Below are 23,145 nucleotides of genomic sequence, written 5' to 3'. Positions count from 1 at the left end.
TCAGGATAGTTACCGCTTTGCCAGCGTTTCCTAACTATTAATGAAGATGTTTAAAATTGACACAGTGGAGAGAGTCTCTGGGATGAGTGGGTGCTCTGAGTTTGTGACCTAAAAAGGGGAAATTCTGCTCCACACTCAAGCCAGGGAACAGCCTTGGCTGAACTCTGTGCCAGAAGTGGTGCCAAAGAATTATAAAGAGATTAAACCCAGCAGCGCAGGCTGATGTTGTTCTAGTAAAGAGAGCTAACTTTCTGTAGTCAAGCTGCTTACATCTGTATGAAGTTCCAGAATGACTAAAATTGGTTGTGTCTCAGTGTTCTGGGGTTCCCAGGAAACGTCCAGGCTCTAGCAAGGACCAGCCACCCTCTGAGTAGTTGCCTTTGGTGCTGATCAAATCCTGAGTTGCAAGACTTCGACCATGAAGGGTTATTTCATCCTGGTTGTGCTCCTTTTGTGTGAAAGGACTGTGAAGGGTTTGGATATGGGTGAAGCCGGAGTGATCATTTATCAGTGGGGCCATGTTTCTCATTTTGAGGAGACATAATTTTGTAAGTGACTCTATGGGTTCAAAAAACATGGCTCTGGGAGTTCCCTGGTGGTCCAGTGGTTAGGACTCCACGCTTTCAGTGCCAAGGGCCTGGGTTCGATCCCTGGTCAGGGAACTAAGATCCCACAAGCCGCGTGGAGTGGCCAAAAACAAAAAACAAAATTAAACTAAACCAAACCAAAAAAAAAAAAAAAAAAGAAAAACAACCCATGGTTCTGTATTCACTTCTGGTCACGCCAAAAACCATTCCTATGAGTATGCTTCTGCTGAAACATATTCAGGTTCAAGTTAGGATCTGACAACGTTATTTTGCATCTCGTATTTCATAGCAAACAGATGAGACAACTCTTGAATCCCGTCAGTCACAAGATTATCCTCTTATGTGTTCCAGTTCTTTGAAGAACATATGGTGAGGTTGTTGTTTGCATCACCTGGTGGGAGCGTCGCTATTTGACGTTTGTTGGGTGTGCTTTCCTCTCCCCCAATACCAGCCCGCTTTACTGCCCCAGGACTGTCAAAAGATTGAGATGTTTTTGCGAATGCCTCCTTCTCATTTAGCAAAAACAAAGAGATTCAGGTGGACTTATCTTGGTCAACGTGTTTGAGGAAAATGACCCAACTACAGATGTGAACCTTGGAGAAACAACTAGATAGAGAAGGAACAATGCCCACAGGCGATTATTAGTACCAGAGCTTCTTGTTTGGAGGCAGATCCTAGTAGTAGGAAATTTAGGAAGTTTGGCAGATTTATCCTTTGGCAGATGTGTTTATACATGGCAAGGTCAGTCCTCAAGCCCAGGTTCTGGAAACCAGGTAGTGATCAGATACACAATACTAGGAACCAACCCAACATGGATGGGAGAGAAGGGCTGAACTAGGACTTGGGAAACAACACTAGGACTTAGAGGTCCACTGGAGGCACTGGGTTCACATTTGAAGTTCAGCGAGGAAATTTGGTTTGGAAAATTCAAATCAAAAGTAGCCTAAATTACTGGCAGGTCAACTTGATGCATGCTTAGGAAGGGATGACCTGATTCCAAAGCTCACCACGGACAGGGCAGAGATTGGCTCAGCCAGGACTGGCTGGAGAACTGGAGGGGACCCCAGTAACACATGAAGGAGGAAGGATTTCTTTTCCTCCTTTCCACTCTCTCTCCTTCCCTTCCTTCACCTTTTATTATGGACTTTTCAAGCATGCACAAAGATAAGGAGAATATTATAAGAATCCTCATATACCCATTACTAGTTTCAATAATTATCTACATCTGGACAATTTTATTTCATTTACTACTCTACTTTCCATTAATGTCTGCCCCTCCCCCAACAGTGATATTGTTTTCAAACAAATCGTTCCATCATTTAATCAGTGATATTTAGGTATGTACCTCTAAAAGATGAGGGCTCTTTTTAATATGTGTATAATGATAACATTATTATCATACCTAAAAAGTAAACAGTAATTTCTTAATATTAAAAATCCTGTCAGTATTCAAATATCACGGATTGTCTCATTTTTTAAGGTGGTTTATTTCAATCAGGATCCAAACAAGAACCATAAATTTCTTTGGGTTGATATATCTCTTAAGGCACTTTTCTGTTCCACAACCCCCTGCCCCAGGTTTCCATAGTCCTCCTATATCATCTGCTATATATGTCCTCCAGAATTTTCCTGTCTTCCACCATTATATCTCTCTCTATTTTTTGTCTTGCTTGTAAGAGTTATTTTTAAGTCCTTGTTTGCTACTTCCAACTTCTAGGACATCTATGTGTCTGCTTATATTGATTACAGAGAGGGAAAGAGGAAACTAGAACAAGCTCATTGCTATAGGTAAGAGGTGGGCGTTAAAGGCTATTGGGCGGGGGGGATTCTCCCTCTTGATTATTAGTCCTGTTTTCCTGCTTCCTCACATATCTAGTTGTCTGTTATTGTGTATTGGGTATTGTAGTGATATCTGTAGGTACTGGATTCTATCCTCTTCCTCTAAATAGTATTGTATTTTCTTCTGCAGGCAGTTAAATTACTGGGAGATTGCCTTGATCATGTGTAGGCTTAGTTTTAGACCTTGTTAAGGTAGGTCTATTTTGATTTAGCCCTTATTCCTAGAGCATAATCCTTAGTCCTGAAATATAGTCCTTATTCTCAAGGTGTGGTTCTTCCAGGGTTTCAAAGAGAAGCTTGAGGTATTTACCGAGCCCCTCTAATTCCATGGGACTTGAACTCCAAACTACCTTCTCTGCACCGGGCAGCTGCTGAAACCACTTCTCAGAGATTTCAGCTTCCAGCCATTCCTTTTTCTTGAGCTCCTTGGAGCTCACCCTGAGGATGTGCATTTTAGGAATCAACCAGAGACTTGAGGGGAATCTGTGTGCAAATTTTGGGGCTCCCCCTCTGTGGCTTCTTCCTTTAAGAGCTTCCCCCCTCAATTCCAGCTTCTCTGGCAGGCTCAAACTCCATTTCTTCAACTTAGCAACAGTGCAGCTTTCTGCTTGAGTTTTGGCCCCCATTTATCAAATAGATTGGGGAGTGCCCCCATAGAAAAAGCCAGTTAAATATGCTCTTAAGTGTTTTTTAATCTCTAAACATAGAGATTCCTCTCTCTTTCTCATACTATCTCCCTTTCCCTTGCAGTTATTTGTTGAGGAAATTGGGTCACCTTCCTGTAGAATTTCCCACTCTTCGGGTTTTGCTGATTGCATCCCTATGGTGACATTTCTCTATTCCCTATATTTCCTGTAAAGTGGTACTTAGCTCCTTAGATGCAGAGGCTTGATCAGATGCTTTTTTTTTTTTTTTTTTTTTTTTTTTTTTTATTTTGGCTGTGTTGGGTCTTCGTTTCTGTGTGAGGGCTCTCTCTAGTTGTGGCAAGTGGGGGCCACTCTTCATCGCCGTGCGCGGGCCCCTCACCATCGCGGCCTCTCCTGTTGCGGAGAACAGGCTACAGATGCGCAGGCTCAGTGACTGTGGCTCACGGGCCCAGCCGCTCTGCGGCATGTGGGATCTTCCCAGACCAGGGCTCGAACCCGTGTCCCCTGCATTGGCAGGCAGACTCTCAACCACTGCGCCACCAGGGAAGCCCAGATGCTTTTTTATTTTGTCAAGGATACTTCATAGGTGATGCTCTGTACATCCTACAACATCACACCAGGTGGCATTTAATGTCTAACTGTCTCTTTTTTTGCTATGTTAAGATTGATCAATGAGTTCAGATATTCTCATCCTTTATAAAGCTTCCCATCAGCTTTTCACTTAATGCTGTTTGCATTGAAAAATATCGCCTTACATTTATTATTTCATTAAGGTTTGGAAAATGGTGACTTTGTAATTCTATTACTCCTTCTTCATTTATTAATTGTGATTTCTCTATGAAGAAGTTTCTATCATCAACTATTTGGATATCCTGAAATGCAGTTTGTCTGGAAAGTCAGGTTCTATGCTTGATTATTTATCTTTCTTGATTGCCTAGAATTCTTGAAAGGTGACCAATGAGCTTTGTTTAGGGAAGGAAGAGTATCATTATGAATTCATGGAAATTAACATATTTGATGTCTTTCAACTCGTTGCAGTCGTTCTTTTTGATCAGTTCCTGGAAATCCCACTTGTTTGTAGTATGTTATTTTCTGAATGTGGTGCTAGAGTTTGTTTGCTAGTATTTAAAAATTTTTTTTGCAACAATATTCATGAGTAATATTGATATGCAGCACTCCCGCAGTGATCTATTTTTTATCAGGTTTAGGAATCAGTTTATTATTCATTAAAAAAATTAAGAGTTTTTTATTTGCCTTTACAATGCCTTGGAGTAATTTATAGAGCATTGGGACTATCTGATCTTTGAAGGTTTGGTAGAATTCCTCTGTGAAATCAACTAGCCTGGTGCTTTTTTGTGGTATTGTTCTTTATAAATTTGTTGTTTTGTATGGAAATTGGTATGTTTTTTTTTTTTTTAAACATCTTTATTGAAGTATAATTGCCTTACAATAGTGTGTTAGCTTCTGCTTTATAACAAAGTTAATCAGTTATACATATACAATATGTTCCCATATCTCTTCCCTCTTGCATCTCCCTCCCTCCCACCCTCCCCATCCCACCCCTCTAGGTGGTCACAAAGCACCGAGCTGATCTCCCTGTGCTATGCGGCTGCTTCCCACTAGCTATCTATTTTACATTTGGTAGTGTATATATGTCCATGACACTCTCTCACCCTGTCACATCTCACCCCACCCCTCCCCATATCCTCAAGTCCATTCTCTAGTAGGTCTGTGTCTTTATTCCCGTCTTGCCACTAGGTTCTTCATGGCTTTTTTTTTTCCCTTAGATTCCATATATATGTGTTAGCATACTGTATTTGTTTTTCTCTTTCTGACTTACTTCACTCTGTATGACAGACTCTAACTCCATCCACCTCATTACAAATACCTCCATTTCATTTCTTTTTATGGCTGAGTAATATTCCATTGTATATATGTGCCACATCTTCTTTATCCATTCATTTGTCGATGGACATTTAGGTTGCTTCCATGTCCTGGCTATTGTAAATAGAGCTGCAATGAACATTTTGGTACATGACTCTTTTTGAACTATGGTTTTCTCAGGGTATATGCCCAGTAGTGGGATTGCTGGATCGTATGGTAGTTCTATTTGTAGTTTTTTAAGGAACCTCCATACTGTTCTCCATAGTGGCTGTATCAATTTACATTCCCACCAACAGTGCAAGAGAGTTCCCTTTCCTCCACACCCTCTCCAGCATTTATTGTTTCTAGATTTTTTGATGATGGCCATTCTGACCGGTGTGCGATGATACCTCATTGTAGTTTTGATTTGCATTTCTCTAATGATTAATGATGTTGAGCATTCTTTCATGTGTCTGTTGGCAATCTGTATATCTTCTTTGGAGAAATGTCTATTTAGGTCTTCTGCCCATTTTTGGATTGGGTTGTTCATTTTTTTGTTATTGAGCTGCATGAGCTGCTTGTAAATCTTGGAGATTAACCCTTTGTCAGTTGCTTCATTTGCAAATATTTTCTCCCATTCTGATGGTTGTCTTTTGGTCTTGTTTATGGTTTCCTTTGCTGTGCAAAAGCTTTTAAGTTTCATTAGGTCCCATTTGTTTATTTGTGTTCTTATTTCCATTTCTCTGGGAGCTGGGTCAAAAAGAATCTTGCTGTGATGTATGTCATAGAGTGTTCTGCCTATGTTTTCCTCTAAGAGTTTGATAGTGTCTGGTCTTACACTTAGGTCTTTAATCCATTTTGAGTTTATTTTTGTGCATGGTGTCAGGGAGTGTTCTAATTTCATACTTTTACATGTATCTGTCCAATTTTCCCAGCACCACTTATTGAAGAGGCTGTCTTTTCTCCACTGTATATGCTTGCCTCCTTTATCAAAGATAAGGTGACCATATGTGCGTGGGTTTATCTCTGGGCTTTCTATCCTGTTCCATTGATCTATATTTCTGTTTTTGTGCCAGTACCAAACTGTCTTGATTACTGTAGCTTTGTAATATAGTCTGAAGTCAGGGAGCCTGATTCCCCCAGCTCCATTTTTCGTTCTCAAGATTGCTTTGGCTATTCGGGGTCTTTTGTGTTTCCATACAAATTGTGAAATTTTTTGTTCTAGTTCTGTGAAAAATGCCAGTGGTAGTTTGATAGGGATTGCATTGAATCTGTAGATTGCTTTGGGTAGTAGAGTCATTTTCACAATGTTGATTCTTCCAATCCAGGAACATGGTATATCTTTCCATCTATTTGTATCATCTTTAATTTCTTTCATCAGTGTCTTATAATTTTCTGCATACAGGTCTTTTGTCTCCTTAGGTAGGTTTATTCCTAGATATTTTATTCTTTTTGTTGCAATGGTAAACGGGAGTGTTTTCTTAATTTCACTTTCAGATTTTTCATCATTAGTGTATAGAAATGCAAGAGATTTCTGTGCATTAATTTTGTATCCTGCTACTTTACCAAATTCACTGATTAGCTCTAGGAGTTTTCTGGTAGCATCTTTAGGATTCTCTATGTATAGTATCATGTCATCTGCAAACAGTGACAGCTTTACTTCTTCTTTTCCGATTTGGATTCCTTTTATTTCTTTTTCTTCTCTGATTGCTGTGGCTAAAACTTCCAAAACTATGTTGAATAATAGTGGTGAGAGTGGGCAACCTTGTCTTGTTCCTGATCTTAGTGGAAATGGTTTCAGTTTTTCACCATTGAGGACAATGTTGGCTGTGGGTTTGTCATATATGGCCTTTATTATGTTGAGGAAAGTTCCCTCTATGCCTACTTTCTGCAGGGCTTTTATCATAAATGGGTGTTGAATTTTGTCGAAAGCTTTCTCTGCATCTATTGAGATGATCATATGGTTTTTCTCCTTCAATTTGTTAATATGGTGAATCACATTGATTGATTTACGTATATTGAAGAATCCTTGCATTCCTGGGATAAACCCCACTTGATCATGGTGTATGATCCTTTTAATGTGCTGTTGGATTCTGTTTGCGAGTATTTTGTTGAGGATTTTTGCATCTATGTTCATCAGTGATATTGGCCTGTAGTTTTCTTTCTTTGTGACATCTTTGTCTGGTTTTGGTATCAGGGTGATGGTGGCCTCGTAGAATGAGTTTGGGAGTGTTCCTCCCTCTGCAATATTTTGGAAGAGTTTGAGAAGGATAGGTGTTAGCTCTTCTCTAAATGTTTGATAGAATTCACCTGTGAAGCCATCTGGTCCTGGGCTTTTGTTTGTTGGAAGGTTTTTAATCACAGTTTCAATTTCAGTGCTTGTGATTGGTCTGTTCATATTTTCTATTTCTTCCTGGTTCAGTCTCGGCAGTTTGTGCATTTCTAAGAATCTGTCCATTTCTTCCAGGTTGTCCATTTTATTGGCGTAGAGTTGCTTGTAGTAATCTCTCATGATCTTTTGTATTTCTGCAGTGTCAGTGGTTACTTCTCCTTTTTCATTTCTAATTCTATTGATTTGAGTCTTCTCCCTTTTTCTCTTGATGAGTCTGGCTAATGGTTTATCAATTTTGTTTATCTTCTCAAAGAACCAGCTTTTAGTTTCATTGATTTTTGCTATTGTTTCCTTCATTTCTTTTTCATTTATTTCTGACCTGATCTTTATGATTTCTTTCCTTCTGCCAGCTTTGGGGTTTTTTTGTTCTTCTTTCTCTAATTGCTTTAGGTGTAAGGTTAGGTTGTTTATTCGAGATGTTTCCTGTTTCTTGAGGTAGGCTTGTATTGCTATAAACTTCCCTCTTAGCACTGCTTTTGCTGCGTCCCATAGGTTTTGGGTCGTCGTATCTCCATTGTCATTTGTTTCTAGGTATTTTTTGATTTCCCCTTTGATTTCTTCAGTGATCACTTCGTTATTAAGTAGTGTATTGTGTAGCCTCCATGTGTTTGTATTTTTTACAGATCTTTTCCTGTAATTGATTTCTAGTCTCATAGCGTTGTGGTCGGAAAAGATACTTGATACGATTTCAATTTTCTTAAATTTACCAAGGCTTGATTTGTGACCCAAGATATGATCTATCCTGGAGAATGTTCCATGCGCACTTGAGAAAAATGTGTATTCTGTTGTTTTTGGGTGGAATGTCCTATAAATATCAATTAAGTCCATCTTGTTTAATGTATCATTTAAAGCTTGTGTTTCCTTATTTATTTTCATTTTGGATTATCTGTCCATTGGTGAAAGTGGGGTGTTAAAGTCCCCTACTATGATTGTGTTGCTGTCAATTTCCCCTTTTATGGCTGTTAGTATTTGCCTTATGTATTGAGGTGCTCCTATGTTGGGTGCATAAATATTTACAATTGTTATACCTTCCTCTTGGATCGATCCCTTGATCATTATATAGTGTCCTTCTTTGTCTCTTATAATATTCTTTATTTTAAAGTCTATTTTGTCTGATATGAGAATTGCTACTCCAGCTTTCTTTTGATTTCCATTTGCATGGAATATCTTTTTCCATCCCCTCACTTTCAGTCTGTATGTGTCTCTAGGTCTGAAGTGGGTCTCTTGTAGACAGCATATATATGGGTCTTGTTTTTGTATCCATTCAGCCAGTCTGTGTCTTTTGGTGGGAGCATTTAATCCATTTACATTCAAGGTAATTATCGATATGTATGTTCCTATTCCCATTTTCTTAAATGTTTTGGGTTTGTTATTGTAGGTGTTTTCCTTCTCTTGTGTTTCTTGCCTAGAGAAGTTCCTTTACCATTTGTTGTAAAGCTGGTTTGGTGGTGCTGAACTCTCTCAGCTTTTGCTTGTCTGTAAAGGTTTTAATTTCTCCATCACATCTGAATGAGATCCTTGCTGGGTAGAGTAATCTTGGTTGTAGGTTTTTCTCCTTCATCACTTTAAGTATATCCTGCCACTCCCTTCTGGCTTGCAGAGTTTCTGCTGAAAGATCAGATGTTAACCTTATGGGGATTCCCTTGTGTGTTATTTGTTGTTTTTCCCTTGCTGCTTTTAATATGTTTTCTTTATATTTAATTTTTGACAGTTTGATTAATATGTGTCTTGGCGTGTTTCTCCTTGGGTTTATCCTGTATGGGACTCTCTGTGCTTCCTGGACTTGATTAACTATTTCCTTTCCCATATTAGGGAAGTTTTCAACTATAATCTCTTCAAATATTTTCTCAGTCCCTTTCTTTTTCTCTTCTTCTTCTGGGACCCCTATAATTCGAATGTTGGTGCGTTTAATGTTGTCCCAGAGGTCTCTGAGACTGTCCTCAGTTCTTTTCATTCTTTTTTCTTTATCCTGCTCTGCAGTAGTTATTTCCACCATTTTATCTTCCAGGTCACTTATCCTTTCTTCTGCCTCAGTTATTCTGCTATTGATCCCATCTAGAGTATTTTTAATTTCATTTATTGTGTTTTTCATCGTTGCTTGGTTCCTCTTTAGTTCTTCTACGTCCTTGTTAAATGTTTCTTGCATTTTGTCTATTCTATTTCCAAGATTTTGGATCATCCTTACTATCATTATTCTGAATTCTTTTTCAGGTAGACTACCTATTTCCTCTTCATTTGTTAGGTCTGGTGTGTTTTGACCCTGCTCCTTCATCTGCTGTGTGTTTTTCTGTCGTCTCATTTTGCTTATCTTACTGTGTTTGGGGTCTCCTTTTCACAGGCTGCAGGTTCGTAGTTCCCGTTGTTTTTGGTATCTGTCCCCAGTGGGTAAGGTTGGTTCAGTGGGCTGTGTAGGCTTCCTGGTGGAGGGGACTAGTGCCTGTGTTCTGGTGGATGAGGTTGAATCTTGTCTTTCTGGTGGGCACGTCCACGTCTGGTGGTGTGTTTTGGGGTGTCTGTGGCCTTATGATTTTAGGCAGCCTCCCTGCTAATGGATGGGGCTGTGTTCCTGTCTTGCTAGTTGTTTGGCATAGGGTGTCCAGCCCTGTAGCTTGCTGGTCGTTGAGTGAAGCTGGGTCTTGATGTTGAGATGGAGATCTCTGAGAGATTTTTGCCGTTTGGTATTACGTGGAGCTGGTAGGTCTCTTGTGGACCAGTGTCCTGAAGTTGGCTCTCCCACCTCAGAGACACAGCCCTGATGCCTGGCTGGAGCACCAAGAGCCTTTCATCCACACAGCTCAGAATATAAGGGAGAAAAAAATAGAAAGAAAAGAAGAGGATAAAATAAAATAAAATAAGCTATTATAATACAAAATAAGAAAAAAAAATTATTAAAAGTAAATGTATTCAGAAAAAAATTTTTTTTTTAAAAATAGATTTATTAATTTTTTATAGTAAAAAATAAGAAAAAAATTTTTAAGAAAAAAATTTATTAAGAAAAAAATTTTTAATTTTTTAAAATAAAAAATATGAAAAAACTTATTAAAAAATTTTTTAATTTCTAACAATAGAAAATACGGAAAAAATTATTAAGAAAACATATATTAGGAAAAAAAATTTTTTTAAGTAAAAAAAAAAAAAAAAAGGACGGACCTAACCCTAGGACTGATGGTGAAAGAAAAGCTATACAGACAAAATCTCACCCAGAAGCATACACATACACACTCACAAAAAAAGGAAAAGGGGAAATTAATATATCCTGCTCCTAAAGTCCACCTTTTGAATTTGGGATGATTCGTTGTCTATTCAGGTATTCAACAGATGCAGGCACATCAAGTTGTTTGTGGAGCTTTAATCCGCTGCTTCTGAGGCTGCTGGGAGAGATATCCCTTTCTCTTCTTTGTTCGTACAGCTCCCAGCGTTCAGCTTTGGATTTGGACCCGCCTCTGCATGTACGTCGCCTGAGGGCATCCGTTCCCCACCCAGACAGAACGGGGTTAAAAGAGCAGCTGCTTCGGGGGCTCTGGCTCACTCAGGCCGGGGGAGGGAGCGATACGGAGGAGGCGGGGCGAGCCTGCGGCGTCAGAGTCGTCGTGACGTTACAGCAGCCTGAGGCACGCCGTGCGTGCTGCACAGGTTCCCGGGAGGGGCGGTGTGGAGAGTGACCTGTGCTCGCACACAGGCCTCTTGGTGGCGACAGCAGCAGCCTTAGCGTCTCCTACTAGTCTCTGGGGTCCGCGCTGATGGCCGCGGCTCGCGCCCGTCTCTGGGGTCTGCGCTGTTAGCCGCGGCTCGCGCCCGCCTCTGGAGTTCGTCTAGGCGGCGCTCTGAATCCCCTCTCCTTGCGCGCCGCAAAACAAAGAGGCAAGAAAAAGTCTCTTGCCTCTTCGGCGGCTGCAGACCTCCTCTCCGGCTCCCTCCCGGCTCGCCGCGGCACGCCAACCCCTTCAGGCTGTGTTCACGCCGCCAACCCCAGTCCTCTCCCTGCGATCCGACCGAAGCCCGCGCCTCAGCTCCCAGCCCCGCCTGCCCCAGCGGGTGAGCAGACAAGCCTCTCGGGCTGGTGAGCGCTGCTCGGCGCTGAGCCTCTGTGCGGGAATCTCTCCGTTTTTCCCTCTGCGCCCCTGTTGCTGTGGGATCCGCGCTGATAGCTGCGGCTCGCACCCGTCCCTGGATTTTGTTTAGGCAGCGCTCTGAATCCCCTCTCCTTGCGCGCCGCGAAACAAAGAGGCAAGAAAAAGTCTCTTGCCTCTTCGGCAGCTGCAGACTTTTTCCGGACTCCCTCCCGGCTAGCACCAAAGCCCAAGCCTCAGCTCCCAGCCCCCGCCCGCCCCGGCGGGTGAGCAGACAAGCCTCTCGGGCTGGTGAGTGCTGGTTGGCGCCGAGCCTCTGTGCGGGAGTCTCTCCGCTTTGCCCTCCGCACCCCTGTGGCTGCGCTCTCCTCCGCGGCTCCGAAGCTTCCCCCCTCTGCCACCCGCAGTCTCTGCCCGCAAAGGGGCTTCCTAGTGCCTGGAAACCTTTCCTCCTTCACGGCTCCCTCCCACTGGTGCAGGTCCCGTCCCTATTCTTTTGTCTCTGTTATTTCTTTTTTCTTTTACCCTACCCAAGTACGTGGGGATTTTCTTGCCTTTTGGGAGGTCTGACGTCTTCTGCCAGCGTTCAGTGGGTGTTCTGTAGGAGCAGTTCCACGTGTAGATGTATTTCTACTGTATCTGTGGGAAGGAAGGTGATCTCCGCGTCTTACTCTTCCGCCATCTTGCCCCTACCGGTCTCTGGAAATTGGTATGTTTAAGTTTTCTAACTCTAATGAAGTCAATTCGGTAACCTGAATTTCCCTAAGAAATTATCCATTTCATGCATTTTTTTATTTGCAAAGAGGTCTGCAAAGCAGTCTCATAATTTAAAAAATTTCTTCTGTTACAGTGGTTATTTCCCTCCTGTCATTTTTTGTTTTGTATATTCATGCTTTCTCCCTTTTCTTCTTGATCAAGTTAGCTAGTAATTTTTCTGTTTCATTAATTTCTTAAAAAAAACTATGATTTTCATTTGTTCATTAGATTGTTCATTTTTCTATTCTTTACCTCATTAATTTCTACTTTTGTCTGTATTATTTTCTTCTTTGTACTTTCCTTAGTTTATTTTGCTTTTCCTTTCCTAGTTTTTTGACTTGGAAATGTAATTTGGTATTTCCCTCATTTTATTTTCACTGATAAATATGTTTAGTGCAATGAATTTTCCTCTGACCCCTGCTTTAAATACACCCCTGTTTTCTTACTTAAACTTTCACTCTCTGGTATATCAGGACTCAACCCCGCCGCCCAATAACCTTTAATGCCCACCTCTTACCTATAGCAATGAGCTTGTTCTAGTTTCCTCTTTCCCTCTCTGTCTTCTTCAGTTTTTTAGATGCATTATTTCTACTTTGTTAAATCAAATGACGTTTGTACATTAGTCTTCCATCCTTGCCCTTCCATCTTTGTTTTAGTCTTAGATGTATATTTACTTTTTTTTTTTTTTTAACATTTCCATTCCCCCCCCCCCGGGGGACAGACAACCCCAAGCCCTGAATTTTTTTAATTAATTAATTAATTAATTAATTAATTAATTTTTTGGGCTGTGTTGGGTCCTCGTTTCTGTGTGAGGGCTTTCTCTAGTCGCGGCAAGCGGAGGCCACTCTTCATCGCGGTGCGCGGGCCTCTCCCTATCGCGGCCTCTCTTGTTGCAGAGCACAGGCTCCAGACGCGCAGGCTCAGTAGTTGTGGCTCAGGGGCCCAGCTGCTCCGCGGCATGTGGGATCTTCCCAGACCAGGGCTCGAACCCATGTCCCCTGCATTGGCAGGCAGATTCTCAACCACTGCACCACCAAGGAAGCCCAACTTTTTTTTTTTCTGGCCATGCTGCGAGGCATGTGTGATCTTAGTTCCCGGACAGGGATGGAACCTGGGCTCCCTGCAGTGGAAGCACTGCTTCCTAACCACTGGACTGCAGGGAATTCCCTATTTACATATTTTTAAATCCTTATCATCAGTCCTTTTGCTAAAGTTTTCCCAGTCATCACTGGGTTAGATGAAATATACATCATCTAGGAGATTCCCTGGAATGGAATCTGATGGAAATAGAATTCAGTAAGTTATTACATGTTGAAAATTCTTTTCCTCTAGCCTTGATATATGAAGAACAGCTTGGCTGAATATAAAATCTTTCGTCCACACTGTAGTTCACTGGGTTTTTTAAAATGCTACTCCATTGTTACTTTGCTTTGTGTATTGATTTTTTAAAATATGATACAAATCTTATTCTTTTGGCAATGTAAGTTATTTGATATTTCTCTCTGGAGGTCATGAGAATTTTATCTTTTATCTTTGAAATCTAACAGTTTTACTAGGATATGTCTTGGAATTGATTGTTCTGGATAAATTTTCCCAAGTATTTAGTGAGCCCTTTCAGTGTGTAGATTTGGGTATTTTCCTATTTCTGGAAAGTTTTCATGCTTAAAAGTTAGAAATATTAGCTCTGCTTAATTTTTTTGTTTTTATATCAAGGACTCCAGTAATAGGGATATTATTCCCTCTTTGTCTACCATTTTCATATTTTCTCTCTGACCCTATTTGCTTCTTTCTTATGTCATTTCTCATTCTCTTCATCGTTTTCCTGATTTTCCTCAATACCCTCTATTAAATTTTTATTTGAATCTCTTCCCTCTTGGGTGCCTTGTAATTTATTTATTTTGGAGGTAATTTAACTGTTTTCTATTTCTTTCCTGAGTCCAATCAACAGTCTTTTCATTTCTCCCTGATTTTTGTTCATTGCATTTTTGAATTTCTGATTCGAGGTATTTTGCATATGCTTGAATGCTTATTTAAGAATCTTTAATTCTGTTTAGTGTATTGACTTATAATTTAGTTCTACTTAGCTTTTTGATGGTGTGGGAAAGATTTTCCCCAGGTGATATGTATAAAATGTTGTCTCCTGATTATTTTTCTTTTTTTTTTTTTTTTGCAATAGCTCTGTATAGATTTGTTGACCTTCCTCTTGTCCATTTTTATAGCATTGGGATGCTCTGCAGTATTCCTGGGTGAATAGTGCCCTGTTCTGTCTGTAGAGAGTCCATGTTTGGCGGGATAGGCTGGGGGAGTTTTTGTGAGTCCTCTGATGTTGTGGTTCTCTTTTTCTTGTCAGGCTCTAAATTTTCTCTTTTTCATTCTTTTCCCCATTCAATACCCAGTTGCCATAGAGTGCCTCTCCTGTGGTTTTTGCTTTTTTTTTTTTCCTGCCCCAGAGCAGTGCATTTTGAAGTGCCATGAATCATACCTGTCTCTTTAAATGTCCTGTGCTTTGAGGCCCTGCCCCTGTAGGCCAGGCTCTGACCTGCTCAGGCACTTTTTTTGGTATTTTATGACTTAGGGTGGACTTAATCATTCTGACAATAATTTCAGATCAACTTAAGCTTCCTTCTTCTGTCTTCTCTACCGTTTTTCTAGTATCGATGAAAAAACTAATCAGTAGTCAATCTGAGAAAGAAATGGAAAATTTTGTTCCAGTCACACTGAGGATTATAACCTGGGAGACAGTCTCTCAGCGAGCTCTGAGAACTGTTCTGAAGAGGTAAAGGAGGAGGCCAGCATATATGTGATTTTGGAGAAGGAGGTGTGTGCAATCAGGCACACATTTCAGTGGAATTTTGCTGCTAGCCAGAGAAGCAGACATCTTAGTTAATGGTTTTAGTGCTTTTCTAAGTATGGGAAGATGCAAGAATCCAGGTTCATAAAAAATTTCTCCTGAAAATCTCTAACTATTTGGAGGCCTGTTCTGTCAGTTTTCCCAGAACGCAGAGTGCCTCATCCTGATCTTCGCCCTGAATTCCTTTCAGGGTGTCTTGTATGTAGCTCAGTGACTGAGATGGCTAATGACTTGATTCTTGTAGAACTGGATGGTGGGCAATGTTTTTTATTTTATAATCCCTTCCCTTTTGGAAGCACCTTAATGCCTCCCAAATTAGGCATTTCGTGGCTAATTTGTCCCACTGCACTAGGAATGCTCATTCTTAGGTCAGGCGAGGATTTTGTTGATAGGCCACTCGATTCTCTATTACTGGACTAGGTCCTGTTAACAGTAGCCAGAAACCTCTGGGTCGCCTGTCCTACTAGTCTGTTATGGTCCAGGAAACGGTTCCTTCTTGTTTCCTCTTCCCATATCTAGAAGTAAGACTATTACAACCGTTGGTCTTATAGAACTATATATTTGGTCAATCGTTTCAAGTCGCCATGTCTTCGTTAATTTTATCTGAGGTTCAGTCACACATTTGGTAAAGCAAGAAACAATAATCTTGTAAAATAGACAGAATACAAGTAATATAGCTAGTGACATTAATAAGGTCTTAACTAAGTATTTAAGCTAAGAACTTCCATTAAGTGTGGCCCAGTACCTCCCCAGGAGCTCTGACCGGTCGGTTCTGCACCAATCTCTATCTTTAAGGGAAATGATATATCGCATTGTTCATAAAGTTCACCAAAGACGTCTACACGTACAAGGCCAGTGGTGGGTCATTGTAACCCTTTACAGGATTGACAAAGGAATGTTATCTTCTAAGGAGTTACATGGCTGGCGCCAGAAAGAGAAAAATTGATCTTTATGGTTGAGCAGGTATTTCTGCCATTGTGGGGTGAGGATCTGCCTAAGGCATAATGCAGATGCACGATGCACACCAGAGGGGAGGGAGGAGGCCCAAACAGACAGAGAAATTTTTATGTTTAAATTTTTCTTATCTTGCCTTAAAAGCTGAATTTTTATTTCATCACTAGGTTACTAGGTCTGTCTGCGGTTTTCACAAAGTTCTGTGGTGGGGTGAGGGTGGGAACATGAAGAATTGTGCTCCAGGGCTGCCTGACTTTTCTCTTTTTATTCACAGTTATTTTGAAGAGTGCTTAAATATCTCTGTCTTTCTTCCTACCTAGGGCCTGGTTTTTTGTTTTTTGTTTTTTTTTTAACATCTTTATTGGAGTATAATTGCTTTACAATGGTGTGTTAGTTTCTGCTTTATAACAGAGTGAATCAGTTATACATATACTAGGGCCTGGTTTTTGAGTACCTTTTCTTTCTCCTTCTCATTGTTTTATTTTGTTTGCAGAGGAAATATTGGGAGGCAGATGGCTAGGATGCCTGTATTGTTTTCAGCTACCACCAAAGCTAACTTAAAAACAGGAAAACATGATTAAGATGTTCTTTTTGTTCTTCCTGAAAGAATGGTACTTAACAAAGTCTTATTTATAAGGACTTTTAAATTATATAACTATTGTTATCCTTAATTTTTTAAAGATAAATTTACAATAAACTTGTCTGAGGAACAGAGTTTTTTAAAAGGTATTTTCTTTCTTTCTTTCTTTCTTATTTATTTATTTTTACTTTGGCTGCGCCAGGTCTTAGTTGCAGCATGCGGGATCTTTAGTTGTGGCATGCGGATTCTTAGTTGTGGCATGCATGTCGGATCTAGTTCCCCAACCAGGGATCACACCCAGCACCCCTGCACTGGGAGCGTGGAGTCTTACCCACTGGACCACCGGGAAGTCCCCTTAAAAAGCTATTTTCAGGACTTCCCTGGTGGCACAGTGGTTGAGAGTCCACCTGCCAATGCAGGTGACACGAGTTCGAGCCCTGGTCTGGGAAGATCTCACATGCCGCGGAGCAACTAAGTCCGTGTGCCACAACTACTGAGCCTGCACTGTAGAGCCCGTGAGCCACAACTACTGAGCCCACGTGCCACAACTACTGAAGCCCACGTGCCTAGAGCCCGTGCTCTGCAACAAAAGAAGCCACCTCAATGAGAAGCCCGCATGCAGCACATGAAGAGTGGCCCCCAGCTCGCCGCGGGCCACTAGAGAAAGCCCGTGTGCAGCAACGAAGACCCAATGCAGCCAATAAATAAATAAATAAATAAATAAAAACAAAATAAAAAAAGCTACTTTCTATTTTACATAATAAAATTGCCTGATGTTAGCTGAAACTCTCTCTAAAGCCTAATAATTACATTCGCAAATTCTTACTATGTCATATAGAAGGCAAATATCTTCAATTTCTTAGTTCAGCTCTAATACATTATGCATACGTATTAGTATCTTTGGCTCTGATGTGGTTGGCACCAATATCCCATCTACACTCAAGATCTCTGTCGTGTTGTTTGTGTTGAAACAGCCTTCCCGCACCCCCAATTCCATCCTCCTTCCACCCACCCCTTAGCCCACAGTTCCCAATTAGGTTGATGCTGTATTTGATTTCCAAAAATGACAGCACAGTTCAGCTTTTGGATTCGAACTGATGTCTGAATTTTTGTGGGTTTCAACAGCTTGTTTTCATAAGAAATAAGTTTTGCTAATGCCCAGTCTGCAGAGAAGGACTATATGGAAATTGTGAGTAAGGGGAACCTTATATTTAAATGTATCAGCAAATATCTGTTTTGGCAGAAAAAAGAGAGACCCCATTACTGCAAATCAATATGCAGCTTCACGTTTCCATTTTGGGCTAAGGGTCTATGCATGGTTTGTAACATGGGATGCTCAGAGAATCATCCTCAGAGAGCTATGGGGCAATGACACTTAGTCTGGCACAGACCAAGGTGACACTAGTGGTCACCAGTCAAGTGGCTGTTCTTGTAAATTGTCGTTTCACTTCTGCAGAGGGATTTGATCCATCTATCAGTCCTCCCTCATGTGGCATCCTTTGTGATGTCTTCAAGATCTTCAAGATGGCCAGCCAGAGTTGGGTGCAGCTTGGTATGAAGGAAAGTTCTAAGGACCCTCCAGGGGAAATTTTATCATTTAGCTTTTACCATGTAATAAACCACCCCAAAACTTGGTGGTTTACAACAATAACCACTTAGTTAGCTTCTGATTCTGTGGATTGGCAATTTTGGCTGGACTCAGCTGTGGTCCCTCACGTGTCTGTGGTCACCTGTGGGCTGGCTAGCTGACCACAGCTACCACTCATCAGTCATGACGATGAGAGAGGATGCTGATTCAATGCAGTCCCGGAACAAGGCAAACTTAGGTTGGCGCTTGAGTAGAGGCTTGCAGCCCAGTCTAAGATGATGGTCCGTAAAGTCAGCTAGATCGTCCATGCTGGTCCTCAGGCCTCACCACTGGCCATTGCCCAGCCCATGCCTAGCTGTAGTCACTATTGTCCAGAGCCGTTAGTTCAGCTCTCATGGAATCATGGGTGGGATCTAGACTATGGAGCAATAGAAATAACTTTCCAGTGATCCAGTATACCTCTCTCCAGAAAAGATGCCTCAGGACGAAGTGAGTTTCCCATCACTGGAGGCATTCAAGCAGAGATTCCATGATTATTCACAGGTTCTGGTTTAGAGTTGCAAAACCTGGAGGGCATCACCACCACAGGTACCTGGCCTCTGTCCCAAAGAACCAGATTCCAGCTCATGAACTAGACCTTTCAAGACCTGTCTCAAACATTGTAGGACGTGATTGCCAGTGGAGACCCCAGGTCTCCGCATTTAAAAAGCAGCACAGGACGGCAAAACTCGCTTCATACAAGAATCCTCCGCTCTCCATCCTGACTGCTTGTTCTGGCACAGTCCTTGCCCCCATATCTGATCCTGCCAACCTGATGGTGCCCCGAAGTTCATCTCCCATTCATAATTCTCTGGTTTCAATACCTTCCTGCTTGATCTAACCTACGGCAGGTTTATGCTAAGCCCTACCCACCTCACTCTATAACTTCCTCCACTATCCCAGGCGGAGACAAGTTATACAAAATGAGAAATGTATTTTTAAACAGCTAAAACTGGGAAACAACTTAGTATCCACTGCAGCTATTAAATATGATGTTGTAGCCATGGGGAAATGTTTCTGATATGTTACTGTTAAATGGAAAAAAAGAAGCAGTTTCAAAAAGAGCATAAACAGTATGTATGATCTCCAAATTCATTTTGCGAGTTTTATTTAAGTTTATAAATATATGCTTACCCCAGGTGTCAAATGGGGTCTCCCTGACCTTTTAGACTCAAGCTCAAGTCCATGACTGGGGATCTCCAAAGTCCACCCCCAGATTTCTGTGAATTCCCAAAAGTTTATTTTACACTCTGGTCTCCTCTACATTCAGGTTCCTACTTTATAGTGTCTCTGTTCCATATTGTATTGACCCAAGTAAGAATAAAGTGCAGCCCTTTCTTCAAGTTCCAAAGCCCCAATCCCAGCCAAAAACCAAACAAAGCAAAACACAGTACTAGCGAAGCATTCATGAATGTAGTGTGAAGATCTGTGGGGAGAGAGGAGAGCTTTGCAGTATAAGAACCGAAAACAACTTCAAAATGCCATTAGGCATTCTTGTTCAAAAGTCCTCGGTACCTCATTTCAGGGGAAGTTCCACTGGCCCTTTACCTTATCATCCTCTATCTCACACCAAAGCCCAGATTCATCTCCTCCAGCCCCCAATTCCTTTCTCTGACCCCATGACCTCTTCTCTGACCTTTCCACCTGTGGAACCAAACCCCAAGTACTCTCATTTCCCGTGAGGAGCAATGTAACCAGCTCCTTTTGCTGAGCTTCAGCTCCTGCCAATACTTGCACCTACACAGATTACATCAAGTTCCTTTCCTAAATGAAGATTGTTCCTTCCCAAGAGGAATTCTGTGCTAGGCTTAAGAAGCCCAGGCTAGCCTGCCGGAGGATGAAGGAGAGCTGAGAAGCTCTAACCAACAGCTGAGGCTCTTTACATTTGGGCCAGTCACCTAAACTCTCTGGCCTTAAGTTCATCATCTATAAAATGAAAGCCTTAGATTAGGTCACTGCTTCTCCACCGTAAGCCAGTGGCCCACTGCTGGGCAGACAGGTTACAAGATTTCGATATCCTCAACTCTTGGTGTGGCCAGGTGGGGCCTGGGCAGTGGATGAGCCATACAGCAGCCTTGTCCCAAGTCAGGGGCTGTATTAATGTGATTGTATTATGTGTGTCACAATGTGAAAAGGTTGGGGAGCCTTATAAGTTAGAGCTGTAGACCCTCCCAATTCTAACAGCTCGTGATAGAGACTGACATCTGGATGACAGAAGGTCCAGGTTGTGATTGGGTGAGAGCTTGTTGTTGGTGATGCAGAATCCTAAGCAACTTTTTTTTTTTAATAAATTTATTTATTTTATTTATTTATTTTTGGCTGTGCTGTGTCTTCATAGCTGTGCGGTCTTTCTCTAGTTGTGGTGAGCGGTCTTCTCATTGCAGTGACTTCTCTTGTTGCAGAGCATGTGCTCTAGGCACGCAGGCTTCAGTAGTTGTGGCACATGGTCTCAGTAGTTGTGGCTTGCGGGCTCCAGAGCACAGGCTCAGTAGTTGTGGCGCATGGGCCCAGTTGCTCCGCGGCACGTGAGATCTTCTCGGACTAGGGCTTGAACCCGTGTCCCCTGCATTGGCAGGTGGATTCTTAACCACTGCGCCACCAGGGAAGCCCTAAACAACTTCTTATTAAAGTTAAAGCTGATGATGGATTGAACTCGCTTTACTCATTCATTTAACTGAACACATATTTATTGGGTGCCAATGCAGAGAGTCGTGAACCAGGAGAAAGAAGATTTGTATCCCAGTTCTGCCAGCATATCAGCCACGGTTAAGTCAGAAGACAGAAATGTCCCAGTTATTTTAACAGAGAGAATTTAATATAAAGGATTGTTATCTAGGTAAATGCAAAGGCAAAAGGCAAACTCTACAGGATGATGGAAGGTAGCCACTGCAGGAAGCAGTTATCACACTTAGGGCTTAGGGAGCAAAGAGAAGTGGGAATTATTACTTAGGAGCTTGGAGGGGGTGCCCCACAGCAGGGAACCTCAGACCTCTGTGGAGGGATTTGCAGTCAGCTGGGGCTGATGTCCACGAGGCTAGCTCTGTAAGAGTTGGGAGAACGGCAAACTGGACCCCACTGCACTGCTGGCCCGGGAGGGAATTGTTGCTGCCACAGGGGAGAAGTGAGGTTGGGGCGATGCTCCCAGAAGCAGGAAGCAGCCAGGAAGGAGCGTGCCCTGCTTCCTCCTTCCTCCTCTGGCGTCCGCCTTTCCCTGGCAGAGCCTCACGAGAAGCTGTTGGCAAAGCAGAAATGGGGTTTTCAGAGCCTCCCAGCATCTGAATGTAGTGGGTTTGGAGCTGAGAATCAAGAACTTAATAACTGACCTGGCCGCTCACCAGCAGTCTTGTGTCTGATCTCTACGGCGTGAGAGCAGGTGATTTCTAAGTTCTGCGAGAGTGGACTTTTCACATCAAAGTTTCTCGGTGCCCTCGGAGATGGGAGAGGAAAGAAGACAAGCGGCTAAGGGGAGAGTGTGGAGGAAGAGTTGTCATTTCACTTAAACCCCCTGGAGCAGCCAAGTCCACGGTGCTCACGAAGGGCCCCTGCCGGAGCAGAAAGCAGGCAATGTCTCTTAATAAATCCCTTTCCCAGGCTACGGGTGTTTGTTTGTATTCAAACAGGAACATGATAACAGAGCTATAAGTAGCTCCGCGCTCAGCCGTTCAAGGTAGGGAGTTAGAACAACTGAATTCAGCCACTGGAGGGAGAAGCTGAGGCTTCCTGCCTGCCCGGGATGAGGGTTGGCGCCACCTGTGGGAACAGCAGCTGACTTAGGTCACTGGGTTTGTCAAGCAGCCAAAGGAACTGCTGGGTCAGGTGAACCTGAGCTCACCCCCAGAGCAAGCATAACCTCCCAGTTGGTGCCCCCCATATCCTCAGCTGACGCAGGACCTGAACGGCTGGAGGCCACTGTGACTGGAGAGCAATGCCATGCAGGAAAGGTGGGTCTCATCTGATCTTGCTGGGCTGGTCTGGAGGCGACTCCGGAGCCTGCAGACGCCTTGTCAGGGGAGGCTGCCTGTTGGAAGCAAGCCTGTCTGAGTCCAGTTCTGGTTCCAGCCCTTGCTTGCTGTGGGAGGATGGGTAGATCATCTCTACCCTCTGGCCTCCGCTTCCTCATCTGTGCTGGAGAAGATGATCTCCACGCTGCTTCCAGCACTAACAATCGAAATGACTCAACGCGGAAGATTCCAAACGTATTGAGTCTTTAAAACAGATACATTTTCCTCACGTACAGAAAAAGAGTTTTTAAGATAGAGAATTAAAAACCCTGAATAGAAAACTCGATGAGGTTGTCTGATGTGTCAACACATCCCAATAGATTGCTCACAGGGCAGTGGGAGTTTGGCTGCAAAACCTCTCTGAGCCCACGTGTTACCGTCGATGAAACGGGGCCTGCGTGATCTCGTCTTCGCTTCCGCAGCATCTTGTACCTCCCGCCCCGTACACAGCAGGTAAAATGCGGCATCGGCTCAGACACCACAGTCTGGGTTCTGAGCCACGTCCTCCACCCACAGGCTGCGCTGCACAGTTTAGCTGCCGTGCTTATTCTCCCGGCTCCATCCCCTCCTCTTTCAGACTTGGCTCCAGGCCCTGTTTCCCCAATGTTTCTCTTGGCTCCTCTCAGCAATGCTTCTGGCTACCCAGCCCCGTTAGGCTATCCCAGCCTTGGTGGTTCATCACCAGCCCAAACCTTACCTCCTTCCCTCTTCTAGATCAGCGAGGGGGATCCATAAGCTGGAGCCTTCCCAAGCAGCTTCAGTTGCCAACAGCTAGAAACCCCATGCTCTGCTACAGAGGTAAGTGAACGAGCGATAAAGGCAGTCAGTTACCTTTGAACACTTGCCAAAAGTCTTCCAAGGCGGCAGCATTTCATTGTTCATCGAATGCCAGGGTTGGGGCCATCAGACTCCAGCCTTCCTTTTCCTCTCTCCTGGGCTTTGCCCATGCGACTTGACCTCTCTGGGTTTCAATTGTTC

At 42.6% G+C, this 23,145-nt stretch overlaps 1 protein-coding gene across 14 annotated transcripts in view; it reads left to right on the top strand.

The window, feature by feature from the left end:
* TACC2 (transforming acidic coiled-coil containing protein 2) overlaps positions 1-23,145 on the top strand; it is a 212,876-nt gene that overhangs the window by 3,177 nt on the left and 186,554 nt on the right. For 11 of the 14 annotated variants that reach the window (XM_036828561.1, XM_036828567.1, XM_036828574.1 and 8 more), the window contains 2 exons: positions 877-956; positions 22,882-22,965. The exons of 2 other annotated variants lie outside the window; for them this stretch is intronic. The gene's annotated coding sequence lies outside the window, so the exon portion shown is untranslated. The remainder of the gene's footprint in view (positions 1-876; positions 957-22,881; positions 22,966-23,145) is intronic. One more of the 14 variants, XM_036828563.1, reaches the window with a different exon arrangement.

Source organism: Balaenoptera musculus, chromosome 16, assembly GCF_009873245.2.
Source record: "Balaenoptera musculus isolate JJ_BM4_2016_0621 chromosome 16, mBalMus1.pri.v3, whole genome shotgun sequence".
NCBI classification, from domain to species: domain Eukaryota; kingdom Metazoa; phylum Chordata; class Mammalia; order Artiodactyla; family Balaenopteridae; genus Balaenoptera; species Balaenoptera musculus.
This window is presented reverse-complemented; position numbering and strand designations above follow the sequence as displayed.